Source organism: Canis lupus, chromosome 4 (genome assembly GCF_048164855.1).
Source record: "Canis lupus baileyi chromosome 4, mCanLup2.hap1, whole genome shotgun sequence".
Taxonomy (NCBI): Eukaryota; Metazoa; Chordata; class Mammalia; order Carnivora; family Canidae; genus Canis; species Canis lupus.
This window is the reverse complement of record NC_132841.1, coordinates 69,972,406-69,990,029: the sequence shown is the minus strand read 5'-3', so window position 1 is coordinate 69,990,029 and position 17,624 is coordinate 69,972,406. Positions and strand designations below refer to the sequence as shown.

The window sequence follows — 17,624 nt, the reverse complement described above, 5'->3', positions numbered from 1 at the left end:
ACAAGCACAGACACACATGAACACACACATCTTCTACTTGCAAGAAAAAAAACCCAAAACTTTAAGTTTTAGTGCATTTGGGGCTAAAGGTTAAATGAAGAAGTAATAATGATGGGAAACAGAGGCAGAAGAAAATGTAAATAAAATTAACTGTCCTTATAACCGGCACCCATTGACAAATAATTGAGGCAGGCAGAGTACTCATTCCTCCAGGAAACTCCCAACTGTCTTCATGTTAATGGCTTGCTAGGTGGAAAAACTACCTTAGTTTAACAATGGCCCAGCCTCAGTGAGGCTGTGAGTCTTTTTTAGCATATTAAAATCCTTTTGGAATTTCCCTTATCTTTACTTCCCCCAACCCCAAAATACAAAATCTATTGCTCTTTACTATCCCAAAGTCACAGCTCTTTCTGCCAGGGGTCCTGTCCTTCTGCTTTAATAAAACCACTTTTTTGCACCAAAGATGTCCTAAGAATTCTTTCCGGGTCATCAGCTCTAGACCCCAACAATACTACTCCAAAAACACATCAATAAGCAGAAAAGAGAGACAAAGGCAAGAAAAGAAAAAAATTGAAAAAAATCAAACCCATTAGTAAGTATGGTTTGCTTACAGGTTTATAGAAGTGTTTCATGTTTTTATTATTAAAAACCAGATGGGAATAAAAGCCACTAAAGAGAAAGATGAGACTGTAACTAGAGGGAAAATATAATACAGCACAATCGTTTTTTCTCTTTTTAATTTTTTTTTTTTTTTTTTAGGATTAGAGAGAGAGAGAGCACAAACAAGGGAGGAGGGAAGATGTCAGAAGGAGAGGAAGAAGCAGGCTCCCTGCTGAGAAAGGAGCCCAACATAGGCATCTCAGGACCCTAGGATCCTGACCTGAGTCTATGGCAGACCCAAAGGCAGATGCTTAACTGACTGAGTCACCCAGGTGCCCCTAATTCTAATTCTTTTACAATATTCTCATTTCTATCTTTCACACCCAGGGCCACCAAGTTCTCCCCTAATTAACCCATCTCTTGGGAAAGCATAATAAATTATTAAAGTAAAATTTCTTTTAGATTTTTTAGTTCATTTGTTCTAATAATAAAGTTATATTCCAATATTATACAATTAAATGATTTTTTATTATCACATTCACACAATGATTCTTTAAATCATGGAAATCATTCAAGTGTAAGAATATGGCACTTTAAAAAATAGGAAAGTCCATATTAGCCAGTATAATAACTTTAATAGATTTTTTTAATGGCTTCCTTAAGAGTTCAGTAATCAAGTGTGCTTCGGTGGATCAGTCAGTTAAGCGTCCAACTCTTGATTTCGGCTCAGGTCATGATCTCAAGGTTGTGGGATGAAGCCCCACATCAGACTCCATTCTCAGCGTGGAGTCTGCTTGAGTGAGATTCTCTCTTGTCTCTCTCTACCCCTCCTCTTTCTCTTGCTCTCTCTCTCTCTCCTTCTCAAATAAAATCCTAAAAGAAAATAGTCCAGTAATCAGAAATTTGAGTGAAGAAGAACATAGTGATGACTTGTTCTATTTTGAGCCCTTGAATTCAAGAAGAAAAATATCTGATAATTTACTACAAGTTTAATTATTAAGTAATTATACAGTGTTTGCCATATAGCAGGCATTATTTTATTAACATTAACTAATTTGAACCTTGTAATAACCCCATAAGATAGGGTCTACTATTTTTTTTAAGATTTTATTTATTTATTTATTTATTTATTTATTTATTTATTTATTTAAAGATTTTATTTTTTTATTTATTAATGAGAGACAGAGAGAGAGAGAGAGGCAGAGACACAGGTAGAGGGAGAAGCAGGCTCCATGTGGGGAGCCCAACGTGGGACTCCATCCCAGAACTCCAGGATCACACCCTTAGCCAAAGGCAGATGCTTAACCACCGAGCCACCCACGCATCCTGGGTCTAGTATTTTTACCTATTTTAAAGGAAGATAATATTGATGGTTAAGAAACAATCTAATGGTTAAGATGGTTAAGAAATTTTCTCAAGATCAAAAGCCTGAGTGCTATGTGCTGTCTTACTCCAGAGGCCATGATCTTGATCCCTTGCACTATTTCCTTGAGATAAGTATAATTTCATGTGCTTTCAAAAATCTCGAAATCCTGGAATTAGTACAAAGAATCTTATGCAACTATACCTATAAATATTCGATTGGAGTGAGGTTGGGATTTTGTAGTGATGAGTCATAGTTTTGATCAGTTATATAGAAAAACCTAGAACAATAAAATTTATAATCACTATTAAAGAAAGAGTTTACTTATCTTCAGTCAAGGAAACAATATAATACAATATAATAACCAATCATACTTTCTGTTTTTTATCCTAGAAAATGGAAACCTAAACTATTTTGTAACTGTTCTTTTCTCAATTCACTTATTTTAATCGAGAGAATGGCCAACTCTGGGATTGACCACCCACATGCATTTTTGGCAATTATATGTAGCATGTCATTGACCAAAAGAGTTATCCTGCAAGAAATAGTTGAGAAATCAGGCTTAACCACATAGAAGCCCGGGGAATTATTCCAAAATCTCCTACCAGAGGCAATCATTGAATCTTTGTGTGTTTGTTCAAATTGGCTGCTGTTTTCTACAGGAATAAAAGGTAAGGTCTTAAGGAAATACTTTTACTATAAACTTATTTGTCAGAGTGTATGACATGATATTAGATATACAATATAAAGCAATACAAAAAATTAAGAGGCATGAGGGTTTGAAGAATCTGGTGAAGATTGAAACCTACTTGGATGTGAGAAATGGTAGGAGAAAGTAGAGAAGCAAAGGCAACTTTGTTGGAGCTATAAGATAAGAATGATAGTCTTCTCAAAATGGAGTAGTCCAGCCTTCTGAATTTAGAGAAAGCTGTTATTTTCATTTTTTACTAAAATCTAACATTCCATGGGGCAATACTGGGGAGAGAGATGAGAATGAAAGCTACTTTGTGTGATATAAGATATGTCATATAGAAGGGATACATGCAATTCACATGTCTGAAACCACCCCATGGGCATAAGCCTCTCTCCACTCATATGAGGAGTGTGCAGAATTTGGGGGGTGAAAATCATGAAAAACTAAGGAAGATCCTGATGGTGGGTACTGGATATGAATGAAAGGGAAGGTTGAGACAACAGAGCCAATCAAGAAATAAGCTATGGCTCTAACATGGTTTGAGGTCTACCCTTGTTTCTGCTCTCATTTCCATAGTGTAGTCATCACTGGCAAGCAGCTGTCCATCCATAAACTCTATTTCTCAGTCCTTTATCTATGGTCACAGGACTAGTTCATACCAACAGAATATGAGTAGAAATTATATGTGTCACTTCTAGGCCAGGTTCATCAAAAACTTCCACTCATTATATCCCTAGTTTCCTCTTCTGTTGCTTTCTATAGATGGCTTTCAAGGCCTTATAGATGGAGAGACCTCCAGGGGGAAGGAATCTGAATTACCAAATGGAGAAGTTATTTGCCAATTACATTGAATTAACTGATAATGAGATTTAAAATTCTAATGTTGAGACAATAAAATTTTGAGGGGTATTTATTACAAAAGCTAGTATTGCTCCCCTCTCCCCATACAAACATACACATAGAATCTACTGGGAATGAAAAAACAGAACATAATGATACATAGATTGTCAGTTAACTAAAACTTCTGTGTGCTACCCATTACTGATTACTTGTAGACTCATGATTGACACCTACCAAAAATAAATCATTAAGATTATGAAATTATTAAGAGCTTCTGAACTCTTGGAAAAGAAATGGGAAAATGATTCATTTGGGGAATATAAAAAATAGTGAAAGGGAATAAAGGGGAAAGGAGAAAAAATAAGTGGGAAATATCAGAAAGGGAGACAGAACATGAAAGACTCCTAACTCTGGGAAACAAACTAGGGATGGTGGAAGGGGAGGTGGGCGGGGGGGTGGGGGTGACTGGGGACGGGCACTGAGGGGGGCACTTGATGGGATGAGCACTGGGTGTTGTTCTATATGTTGGCAATTTGAACACCAATAAAAAATAAATTTAGAAAAAAATAAAAACTAAAAAAATAAACTGAAAAAAAAAGAAATGGGAAAATGGCAAGGAATGATAAAAGTGTTATTTTTATTTTTCACTCAACATTAGCACTTTAACAAGAAAGGAATATGGATCACAAGAGAGATTAGTGGACAGCCAATTGCAAGACTGAAGCCCCAGGCTTCATAGAACTGAGATCTTTCAAGCTCTGGGAGCAAGTCAGTAGCCCAAAGGAAGCTTTAAAGTAAATGCAAGGTAGAGAGAAGATTCCAAACAATGTTGGGAGCAAATGACCATGAAGAACATGTTGTGAGAGGAACAAAGGGCCAACAGTGAAGGAGGTGTCTAGGGTTTCTAATGAGAACATTGTTAGGTAAAAACAAAACATACAAATAAATAAAAATTTAATACCAGTATGGTAGTCAGAATAATTGACTCCTAAAGATGTCCATATTCTAATTTCTATAACCTGTGTTTAAGTTATGTTATATGGCAAAAAAGAATTAAAGTTGCAGATGGAATTAAGATTGCTAATCAGCTGACCTTAAGATAAAAACACTATCCTGAATTATCCAGTGGGCCCAGTGTAATCAAAGAGTCCTTTGAATGTGGATAAGGGAGGCAAAAGAGCAGAGTCAGAAGATGCTACCCTTCTACCTTTAAAGACAGAGGAAGAGGACATGACCCATGAATTACAGATGACCTATAAAAGTTGGAAGAGAAAAGGCAAAGAATTATCCTCTAAAGACTCTAAAAAAGGAGAATAGCCCTGCAGAAACCTTGATTTTAACCCAGTAAGACCCATTTCAGACTTTTAATCTCTGAAACTGAAGGATTACAAATTTGTATTGTTTTAAGCCACTCAATTTGTGGTAATTTATTATAGCAACAACAGGAAGCTAAAACAATTGTGTTTTTTTATTATTTTAATTTTTATTTATCTATTTATTACATATCACCATATATTAATAAATAGAGTAGGAATAACAAGGGGCATTTGGATTAGAACACACTTTGGTAACTCCATGGATATGATGTAAACCTGAAGAGATGAGATCATTAATGGGAATAAGGTGATGAAAGTGAGTTCTGGATCAAAGAAACAAACATGTTAAGAGGCAATTGTGCAATATTTCACGTAGATATATACTTGTATGGATCAAGACACTGCACATGGAAGTGTTTTAAAGAGTATCTGAGAAAAGTGCAAAGAAAAAAGGGTATTATAACTGATAGTAATTCCTTCACAAGCCTCACATTTGCTTAGGTTTTAAGAAAGAATGCTGCCATACTTTTTCTGAGGTTGTCAGTGAAACAAATTAGGAAGCCAGGGGTGGGTGGTTCAGTGGTTGAGAATCTGCCTTTGGCTCTGGTCGTGATCCTGGGTCCTGGGATAGAGTCCTGCATCAGGTTCCCCTCAGGAAGCCTGCTTCTCCCTCTGCCTCTCTGTGTCTCTCATAAATAAATAAATAAAATCTTTAAAAACAAACAAACAAAAAAAACAAATTAGGAAACGAGGACTTGGAAAATCACAGGCCAAGAGATGGAGTTGGGGCCAGAATGAGCATCTTTGGTCCAGTTCAGTTTCCATATTCACTGCAGAGGAAGAAAGCCAGTAGGTTCACAAAACTATAAAAACAACAATCCTTCAAGTAATGAAGGATTTGAACCACATAGTATCTTCTGAAAGTCCTGTACAAATAATTGAGTACAAGTATCTCCCCTTCAAAGATTTTCATGGCTTTTCTCTCATTTCACCAGGTAAAATTTACAGTTCCTTCCTCGTGCCCTCCCATATCACATATATGCAACCAAAATACTATCTATAATCCTTAAATATGGCTGTTTACACATCTGCCTCTTGTTAAGACTGAGGGCAGATATTATGACTTATTTGTTTAACCATCATGCTTAGAATTTTTCTAGGCCTTGTTGGATACTCATAAATGCTTTTTAAAATTAATGAAATACAATGCCCCCAGGCAGAGTTCAAAACTGAAACAAAATTTAGATACAATATGAAGAACAATAATTAAGGGGAATTGTCTTTAAATGTTATCTAGACAAAGAGGAACAAATGTCTTTGTTATTAAGCTGAAGGTTTTATTTTATATTTATTTATTTTATTTTTCTTCAACATCTCTAGTGAAAGGAATGGTATTCACATATACACAAAGCACAGTATAGTTTTAAAGCTTGTAAAAATCACAATAAGATACTACTTTAGAAAAGGTTTGGCAGTTTATTGTAAAAATAAACTTACATTGTGCCTATGAACCAGTAATTCTAATTCTAGAAAGTTGCTCAAAAGAAATTAAAACAAATGTCCACCAAAAGATGTGAGCAAGGATATTTATAGCAGCTGCTTTACTAATAACAGTCAAAAACTGAAACAGCCCCGGGCAGCCCAGGTGGCTCAGTGGTTTAGTGCCGCCTTCAGCCCAGGGCGTGATCCTGGAGACCACGGATCAAATCCCGCGTCAGGCTTACTGCATGGAGCCCTGCTTCTCCCCGTGTCTCTGCCTCTCCCTCTTTCTCTCTCTCTGTCTCTCATGAATAAATAAAATCTTAAAAAAAAAAAAAAAAAACTGAAACAACCCACATGTCTATCAGAAAAATAGACACATGAATGGTATGTTCATCCAACGGAATACATCAATAAAAAGGAACAGACTATTAATGCACAACAAATGCATAAATCTGTAGCCATCTGAAAAAAGCTTAACCCAAAGGACGTACCGCATGACTCCATCAAAAATAGAGAAAATATTTTATGGTGAAAAAAAAATCAAGACAGGGTTTGCCTCTGAGTGGAGTAGGTACAAATTTGCTGGAAAGGGCAATGGAAAGATTTTCTAAGAGAATATAATATTCTGCCTTTTTAGGGGCTATAAATATCTATCAAACTTATCAATGTTATACTTAAAAGTCACATTTCATTGTATATAGAATTTGCACCAACAGAAAAAAGTAACCATGAAAAAAGTTTGTTTTTTTTTTTTAACTCAAGTTAATGGTATGGTGCTAAAGTATTTAAAGTAGAATATACTAATATATATAACTTATTTTTTAAGACACCAAAAATAATACCGATTGATGGAGAGGTAGGGGGAAAGGATAGCAAATATAAAATATTAATTGAAGGGCACCTGGGTGGCTCAGTCAATTAAGTGTCTGTCTTAGGCTGAAGTCATGATCTCTGGATCAAGCCCTCAGGCTTCCTGCTGAGTGGGGAGGTTGCTTCCCTCCCGTCCCTCTGTCCCTACCTCCTTCATGTTCCCTCTCTCTCTCTTGCTCATTCCGTCAATCAAATAAATAAAATATTTTTTAAAATATTAATTGTAGAATCTAGATAATGAATATTGGGTGTTCACTGTGAAACCCTTTCAACTCTTCTCCTAACAAATTTGTTTAAAGCATGTAGGAAAGAATCTTGCCTTCTCCAATTAAGTTTGAATTTCCTAGGAAATCTTAACTATCACTCTAGAGTTATTTTTGGTAAATTTTAAGAATTTTAGAGAATGGAAACAGTATTAGAAAACTGGAGATGGGTAAACACAGTTTTGACGTCAAAAAGTGATGGGAAATATTTGCCGATGGTTTCAGGCTTGATTCTAGAATGACTGGTGCAAATTTCAAATTTCACAGGTCACAGATTAATAAAATTGGATATGCAAAAATACCTATAAATATCTTTAGCCATAAAAAAGAATGAGATCTTGTCATTTGTGATAGCAACATGGATGGACCTACAGGGTATTATGCTATGAGAAATAAGTTAGAGAAAGACAAATACCATATGATTTCTCTTATATGTGGAATCTAAAAAAACAAAACAGAAAGCAGAAACAGACTCATAAATACAGAGAGCAAACTTATGGTTGCCAAGGGATGGGGAAAGGATGAACAAAATGGGTGAAGGGGAATAGGAGATATGGGAAAAGAGAATAGGAGATACAGGCTCCAGTTACAGAATGAATAAGTCATGGAAATAAAAGGTACAGCATAGGGAATATATTCGATAATATTGTAATAGCATTGTATGGTGACAGATGGTAGCTACACTTGTGGTGAGGACAGCATAACATACAAATTTGTCAGATCACTATGTGATCACCTGAAATGAATGTAATGCTGTGTATCAACTCTACTTCATTAAAAAAAATAATAAAAATAAAAATAAAGTAGTACAAAAATGTATGAATTTTAACAAGTGGCAATTTTATTTCGATCTTTATCCTTGTTAATTCCAGAATATTCCTTTTGATAAAGCGTTTTCTTCATTTCCATTTTTCACTAAGGTTACATCTGAGTTCAGGGTACCTGTTTTTACAGAAATAGGGCATCAATGAAAAGGATTCATCTGGTTCTATATCATAAAGACCTACCCAACTTGGTAACCTCTGAAATGTCTGCATTCTATCATGTTTCTCTATATGTTTTAGGTCCCAAAGGAAAGAATCCAGGCACCTGCACCTGGGTGACTCCATGGTTGAGCACTCGCCTTTGGCTCAGGTCACGATCCTGGGGTCCTGGGATCGAGTCCTACATCAGGCTCTCTACTGGGAGCCTGCTTCTCCCTCTGCCTATGTCTCTGCCTCTCTCTGTGTCTCTTATGAAAATATAAATAAAAAACTTTAAAAAACAAACAAAAGAATCTACCACCTCCACTTTATCAGCTTTATCCAAAGATAATATGGCATCTGTGTCCCATGTACTATTTTATGCTTGTGTCCACTTTCAAGGTCTATGTCTAGTTATGCCCATTTTAGAACGGTCCTTGCTATCCTTCAACCCCCAAACCATTCTAGGAGTTGTGTTAATTAATGTACTTCAGCCACAGATTTTAAAAATCAAAACAAAGGGGCACCTGGGTGGTTCAGTTGGCTAAGTGTCTGCCTTCAGCTCCAGTAATGATCCCAGGATGAGCCCAGTGTGGGGCTCCCTGCTCAGTGGGGAGCCTGTTTCTCTCTCTCTCTCTCTGCCTCTCTCCCTAGCTTGTGTTCTCTCTCTCAAATAAAAATCTTTTTTTAAAAGATTTTATTTATTTATTTATTTATTTATTTATGAGAAACAGAGAGAGAGGTAGAGACATAGGCAGAGGGAGAAGTAGGCTCCCCACAAGGAGCCTGATGTGGGACTCGATCCCGGACCCCAGGATCACACCCTGAGCCGAAGGCAGACACTCAACCGCTGAGTCACCCAGGCATCCCAAATTTAAAAAATAATAATAATAAAATAAAAAGAAAAAAAGAAAAAAGAAAATAAAAAATTAACTTCCTTGCCTTTTTTTTCTTTTAATTCCTGCATAATCCAATTCTAAGGCAATGGCTTTCTAAGCTTCAAGGTCTGGTTTTTAATGGAGAACATGTCCTAGGATAAAAAGGAATTTCCAGGTATAAAAATGCTAACATTTCAAAATATCTGCTACATAATTAATAGAAAGATGTTTTGTAATCAGCAAAGAGAAAGGACATTATTCTGACTCCTAATGACTACTAAGAACCAGGGATCTTTCAACTTAAGAGCAAACGCATCTTTATTAATAGCATTAGGTTAATATTTCAGGAAAGTTTAATTCACATAGAGAATGTAGACTTTAGCAAGGCATTTGAAAAGAACTCTCAATATATTATCATGGCCCCATATGATAATAAGTTGCAGTGAGTGTTCCTAGAATTGTGTATTAGCACCTTGCTAAATGATTACATTTAAACATAAAAAAATCCTTTTACAAGCCTGAAGAGAGGTTTCAAGTGTTGTATCACAATATTCAGTTTTTAATCTTTTGAAGTTCAACAAATCCCCACCAATGACTTAGAAGAATAGAAGACATTTTTAAGAATAAAGATGATACGAAGCTTCGTGGGATCTCAATGTTAGGATGACAGACTCAGAATTTAACAATTCTTAAAAAGCTACCATAATATACTAAATTTGACATTTATCAAGCACCTAATTGGTACCTGGCAATAAGGAAAAAATGATAATTAGAAGAGCCCTAGCCTTCAACTCATTTCTTAGTCACTTTTACTACCTAAACTCCTCTCCATTTATCATGTTAAAGACATTTTGGCTCCAGAAATTCAGGGGAATGTCCAAGAACAGATTGTATAAATATGGCTTATGTGGACTAAGTATGTTTACTACCTTAATTAAGTGCAATCTCACAATGGGTCATGTGGGTGCAGGAGCTACCAAAACTTTATAGTGACTTCCAGATGTGTTAACAGAATATAAAATTTATTAGAGGGAACAACAGACCTATTGTCTATTGCTTTGGTCAGACCACCTCTGGACTATTGTTATCAATTTTAAGTTATTTTTTGTCTTTTTATATAAAAGAATGAAACCTAGACCAAAAGATTTATTAAGATAACTTAATTAAACCATGATGAGGCATCCCTGGGTGGCGCATCGGTTTGGCGCCTGCCTTTGGCCCAGGGCGCGATCCTGGAGACCCGGGATCGAATCCCACGTCGGGCTCCCAGTGCATGGAGCCTGCTTCTCCCTCTGCCTGTGTCTCTGCCTCTCTCTTTCTCTGTGTATGACTATCATGAATAAATAAATAAAATCTTAAAAAAAAAAAAACCATGATGAAAAAATGTGAGAAAAACTAAAACTTTTAAAAGAGTAATTTTCTACTAAAAGACATTGCTATTTTTTTCTCTCTTTAAAAAATGTAGAAGTCCTGTTGTGAGTAGGAAAATTATTTACAGATAAAGTTTAGAATATTTTCCTGATGGAAGGGTCTGATGCCAAATAATTTGTGGCAAAATATAAGTGTACATATGTGTATGTGACTGTGAATGTGTGAGTGTGTCTGTGTCTAATAGGAAGGGAAGCAGAAATTCAAATAACCCAACAACTGATTCTAGACTAATTTGATATGAATTAAAATAACAGAAAATTAGTTATTTCTCTATTGAACAGTTACAATTAAATATATATAGAATTTGAGCGAAATTAATCATATTAACATATATGCTTTATTTCAAAAGTCAAGTCCATTCTCTTTATAAGCTAATTAGGGTCAAAACCGTGGGGAAGACTTTTTCAAATGCATCACAAGAGAAACTTAAAAAGAAAAGGACATTTCTATTTATAACGTTTTTGTATACAAGTCAAAAAGCACACATTTATGCAGATGTCATTGACCTCTATTGGCCTAGTATTGTCTGTAGGAATTGCCTTTGTGAGGCTTTTCTGGCAATATAGTATATCTATGGCTCGGGAAATTTCCTTTACAGAACTTGTCCACCACCCCTCAATAGTGGTATGGAAAGTCCTGAAGAAGTTCTGTAGTTCTCTGCTGTCGCTGACTTGGTGAAAGTCATAATTAAACATAGATTTTGAGCTGAGTCACCTCAGGCTCGTTCCTTTATTTAGAGATGTGGTGCATCTGGAAAAGTCCTGATGACTTAGAAACAAAGAAACAAACAAAGAAAAACTTATTCAGGAAAATACTTGACATTGCACAACTAGAAGTCATCTTTTCAACTTATAGCCTAGATCCCTACTTAATTGGTAATTTCACCTTCTCTTGGGAGACATAGAAATATTCTGCAGCTATATTATTAGTCAATGGTACTTTGGTGTGAATTAAGACTTTTTGAAAAGGAGACAGATACAAAACATCCATTCTTCTTACTTTGTTCCTTTTGCTCTTCATTCCAATTAACTAGGGCTCCCCCCCATTTCTAACCTGTACTACTTGGGTAGCCTCCTAACTAGTTTAGTTTCCTTGATGTTTTCCTTTTTTCTTCCACTTTGCAGTGTCAGTGATCCCAAACATAAATATATCCATATCTTTCCTTTGCAAGGATCTCCCATGTCCCCATGACCCAAAGGATTAAGGCCAATCTAAATATGGCTTGGAAGTTTTGCCATGTTCTGACCTTTTGTCAAATCTCTAGACACACCTTTTTTTCCCCACAATTTTGCCATCCATTTATAATACCCATCTGTTTATAACTTTTACAGATTTTTGCTTCTGTTCATATTATCCCAATTTAAAATTCAATCCTCACCTCCTATTCCCCCATCACATATTCTAATTCTTTGCAGTGAAAGCTGTACTTTCCCCAGGAAGCTTTCTATGATTTTCTAGGCTGGGTTAGGTACCCCTCCATTTGTTTCCATGAACAGTTACCTACCTACTCTTCATTATGTCCATGAGATTCATTCATGTTGTTGTAAGTAGTTGAATTTTGCTCATTCTTGTTTCTATATATCAATTATAAAAATATACCACAATTTATCCTATTGTTGCATAATTTTTCCAATTTCGGCTAATATGAGTGTTCCTTCTATTAACATTCATGTGTATTTTGGTATACTTCTATGTGCATTTCTCTTGGATATTATCTAGGACAGGAACTGCTCAGTCATGGGAGGAGGTAGAAAGAACACTAAAAATAGTCCCCTGGATCCAATGCCTAATGAAAGGGAGGTATCCAGATGGGTTTTATCATAGACAGATCTCCACACAGGCCTAATATAATCACATCAACTGCTTTAAAAGCAGAGATTTTTTCCCTAGCTGGGAGCAGAGGACAAAGTTAGAGAAATGTGAAGCACAAGGGAGACTTGCTGCATCATGTCTGGCTTGATAATACAGGGGTCCACACGCAAGGACTAAAGAGTGGCATCTAGTAGCTGATGATGGCCCAGCTGACAGCAAGGAAACAGGACCTTAGTCCTATAGCCTCAACAACTGAAATTTTGCCAGAAACCTGAATGGCCTAGGATGTGGATTTCTCTCTAGAGTCTCCAGATGAGGATTCAGTCTTTCCAACAGCTTGATTTTAGCCTTATGAAACCCCAGGCAGATAACCCAGCCATACTGTGTGGGGCTTCTGACCCACAGAATTGTAAGCTAATAACAGTTTTGTTTTAAGCCACTAAATTTGTGGTAATTTGATACTCAGCATTAAAAAAACGAATGCATATAGTTCGCATGTGTTCATTTGAGTAGATGCTGCTAAGAATTCTTCAGAATACCAATTTATATTCTCATCAGCAGTCTGTGAGAGTTCTAGTTGCTCTATAAAATCAACACATGTTGCTTTTAGTGTAGTCACAGAATACAAAGCATCTTGTGGAAATGTGCCTATTTAATGTCTAATTATTAATCATTAATGAAATAAAACTAGAAGTGAAATGTAGCATTTCTCATGTAAAAAAAGATGATTTTAATAAATTATAATATCCACTTCTTAAATTTAGCCAAACATATGTACAGCTCAAGTTTTAGCAATTGGTCATTCAAGAGAACTAGTAATGATTATTTATTATTTAACATGACAGGATCATAGCAAAATGACAGCAGTCGTCTTTTCCATAAGTTAAATAGCAGTAATAGGAAAAAATTTAAAATTCTACATTTATTTAATTCAACTCATTTACTGTTCTTTGCTGTGTGTGTGTTCAACACAACATATCCCTAAACAAATATTGGATAATCTCTTTTTTAACTATCAAGGATATATTATGGAAAACTTCCACAGGGACTCTGAAGAAAAACTACATTTTTTTTTTCTAAATTTAACATCATTTGACCCTTGGTGTTTTTACCTTTTCCTTTGATATTTTCTTATTCAGTGTTCTAAATACCACTTGCCTAATCATTTTGACTATATATAATTGTATAATTTTGTAGAGCTTACTCTGGGACTTACAAAATACATACTGATTTTTCCCAGTTTGTTTAGAATCTATATTTTCCCACCTAATTGGAATGTGGAAATGTTACCACTATAACCTCTCTCTTTAACTTCTATCCTTTATGCTTCAGCTGGCTTTTTAATTACCTCTACATACACAAAAACTCCCATCCAAGAATGTTCTATTTCATGCTTTCAACCATTGAACACTTTTTACAGAATTCAAGAGGAGAAAAAGAAAGTATTATATACACTTAGACATTTTCCCTTTGTTCCCTTTCTTCACTACTGATGTTCCAATTTTCTTCTGGTATCGTTTCCCTTCAATCTGAAGAACTTCCTTTAGCAATTCTTTTAAAGCAAGTCTGCTGCCAACAACTACTCTTAGCTTCCTTTTATCTGAGAATGTCTCTTATTCCCCTCAAGTGCTAAAGGACATCATTGCCCATACCAGATTCTGAGTGGGTAGCTCATTTCTTTGAGCACTTTAAAGATGGCATTCCACATCTTTCTGGTACAGTACAGATTGGGGGTGAGGCCAAAATTTTATAAACAGCTTCACAGTGTGGCCTTCCCGAGCACCTCCTCTTTATTATCTGTCAAGAACTTTCCAGTTCCACAGAATGCTCTTTCCAGACTTCTAACCAGAAACTGCCCATTCCCACCCAGTTCTGGGTTATGCACAGCAGGAAGAGAAAGAAGGAAAATGTAAACACAGCAGGTCCAGTGACACCTTTTTGAAGTCACAGCTAGATTGAAGGACAGGATGCTTCCCAGCCCCACTAGCTTTTGGCTGGTTTCTGACTTGCCAGTTGTACTTCATGGAGCTTATTTTATTATTTAAAATAGCATACTGTATATAAGAGGTAGGCTAACTTCTTATTTGTATGTTTACCATATACTTTGATACTCAAAGTGCTATGTACTAGAAAGTTCGCTTGTATTTCTAGAACAAGTTAGATTTTATGCAACCTTTTTTTTTTCTCTTTCAAGGAAAGAATGTTTTTCTCCAAAGAAAAATTGATAGCAACTTAAAAAATAGGGCGAAAAAAGCTCTTGCCACTACTATTCCTCCCTAAGATAATGGAGGGGGGGGGAAGGGGAAAAAATTCAAGAAATCTCCCCAACTGTCTCTGAGTTTTAGGAATTTCCTTTTCAGTTTCTTGAACTAGAACTAGAGTGACCTCTCTATCTTCTTTACAGTGCTCATCTTGGTTTTGCAATATGCGAGTTTTGGCTGGGGCATACCAGGGTATACCAATGGCAAACGCACAGCTGGTTTAGTGGTCCTTTGAATTCTGGGGTTCTTCCCCAATCTGCCTTCATATATTTACTTCTTAGAATTCTCAAATAGCTGGCCATGCACTCTGCCCAAGTTTTATAATTGAGTTCAGTGGAAGATAAAGGGGCATTGACTCCATCTTATCCAGAACCAGAAGTCTATAACTTATATTTTAATTCTACTTATGGGGATGCCTGGGTAGCTCAGTGGTTGAGCATCCCAGGATCGAGTCCCACATAGGGCTCCCTGTATGAAGCCTGCTTCTCCCTCTGCCTGTGTCTCTGCCTCCCGATCTCTCTCTCTCTCTCTGTCTCTCTCATGAATAAATAAAATCTTTAAAAAATTAATTCTACTTCTGATATCTTTCTGTCTAAAAACTAGTTTTTGTTTTTAAATTTTAAGCAGGTAAGTCTTGAGCAAGTAAGTCTATCTTCTCCTTTATGTCCTCAGAATATGGTATTAGTGTATGTTTTCCATCACAATTTTTAAACACATGCTCCTTTCTTTTCTCCTAATTCATTCATAGATTTAAAAAAACCACATCTCTAATCTACCCAGACTGTATTATATTATTTTTTCTATCATAAAATAGTAAGTTGGAGAAATTGATTTTCTAATGTTGAGCTATACTTGCACTTTATGAGATGAATTCACTGTATCCATAATAAATTTTCATTCAATACATTATTTAATTATATAGCAGCTTTATAATTTCCCTTTTGTTTATGCTATTAACTTGTTTTTGTATCAGAATTATGCTCGATTGTTAGAATGGCTTAGAAAATAGACCATTCTTTTTATTATTTTAATAATTCTGAGCAGTTTAAACATTGGATGTGTCCTTATTGACTTTTATTTTCTAACATAAAATACAATATCTGGCATAGAATAAACTATTCAAGAAATATATGTTCATGGATAAAAGAATGGATCAGTGAATGAATAAATGAATCTATTTATTTTTAAAATACCTAGGCAGTTATATCCATTGTACATATAGCCATTTTACCACATTCATATAATCTATCAAGTACTGTATTTCGTACTAGATTCAAGGGAAATAAAAGGCATTTATTTCTCAGCCTTCAAAGAGTTTCAGTGGCTTGTTAAAAATCCTAAAAAATGCTCTCCAAATATATGTGCCCCTATAAAGCAATAAACTAATTAACGCAATAGACCACAATAACTAAATAAAAATATATTCCCACATCATAAGTATATTGCTACAATTTTCCATATATTTTATTTCTTAACTTTCATCTATCCAGTTTTTTTATATAAATGAAACCTTGTTATTTTAAATAATAAACTTGGTTCTCAAATATGCTAATATAAAAATTAGAAATATAGGTGAGGACACCTGGGTGACTCAGTGGTTGAAGGCCTGTCTTTGGTTCAGGTTGCAATCCTGGGGTCCTGGAATCTCCCTCTGCCTATGTCTCTGCCTCTCTCTCTCTATGTCTCTCACAAATAAATAAATAAAAACTCTTTTAAAAATTAGGAATATAGAATATTCTCTTGAGAAAATATAAAAGGAAAATAATTGCCTATTAAAATATCAATTATATCATTCTAATTGTCACCAAATATAAATTTGAATTACCTAAAAAATTTTTCTTTAGTCCTGTAAACCATATTATCAAATAGAAAATAAGTAAATAGGAAGAGCATGAAAATAATTTGAGAACTAGTAATTTATGGGTTTCTCATATAAGACTTTTACATCTATGATTGAGGTAGTAATACCAAGTAAAATTATTATAAGCACTCTCCAAAATTCATATTAACCTGAGAAGTTATGGTAGCTTACTAGAATCTCCAGCATTTTTATAAAAGCTAACTTAAGATTTTTCTTCTGTGCATTCATTGTATAAACTCTTTTATATCCTCCTCAAAAATGAATTTCTGATGGGGAAAATTGAGCATTATATTCATATGTAGAAAAATAGAAACAAAGTAACTAAATTAAGTCAATGCCACAGAATTTAACTTTATAATGTCCTGTAATAGCTACCAAAAGTACAAAATAGTGCATGAATGTGCAATTCTTCTCTAATCTCTGAAATTTTCTTAAAAAAGAGATGGGCAGGATATAATTTGTGTGGTGTGACCGAAGCATATTGCCTCAATGTGGTTCTTAATGTAACTTCCGTTAGAGGTATGTCTTAAAAAGAATGGTGTACCATCAATGCTGCCAAAATAAAGTTGAACAGATCCTCTGATAAAAGCTGTTACTTGACATGATCAAGACAGACTTATATAGCTATTCAGCTGCCAATCCCCAAAGTCCTGTGGGAAAAATAAATACCAGAAACTTCAGAGAGGCGATGCTGGAAATGATTGTTCATAAGCTTCCCTTGGGAGTAGCAGGTGGTGGTCTGGCCAAAGAGCCATTATTGCTTAGAATTCTCTGGCTCTCTCTGCTGTAGGAGATGATTCATTATCTTTGACATCTTGGGCAAAGGTACAGATTGTAGATATTCCTTCTGGTATTCACTGAAGTAACTATTTCCCATGAGGAAATGGATAGAGTTAGAGACACAGTCCTGAAAGTTGCTAAAGTTTAAAGATCACACCTTCTAAATCTGTTCTGGTGTCCATATTTCTTGATAATGTCCCCCTTCTCTACC

At 35.4% G+C, this 17,624-nt stretch overlaps 1 long non-coding RNA gene across 1 annotated transcript in view; it reads left to right on the top strand.

The window, feature by feature from the left end:
- Window positions 1–2,420: 2,420 nt before the first annotated feature.
- LOC140631623 (uncharacterized) overlaps window positions 2,421–17,624 on the top strand; it is a 116,967-nt gene continuing 101,763 nt past the window's right edge. Inside the window, exon 1 of the long non-coding RNA XR_012029149.1 lies at window positions 2,421–2,634. This is a non-coding gene — a long non-coding RNA (uncharacterized lncRNA). The remainder of the gene's footprint in view (window positions 2,635–17,624) is intronic.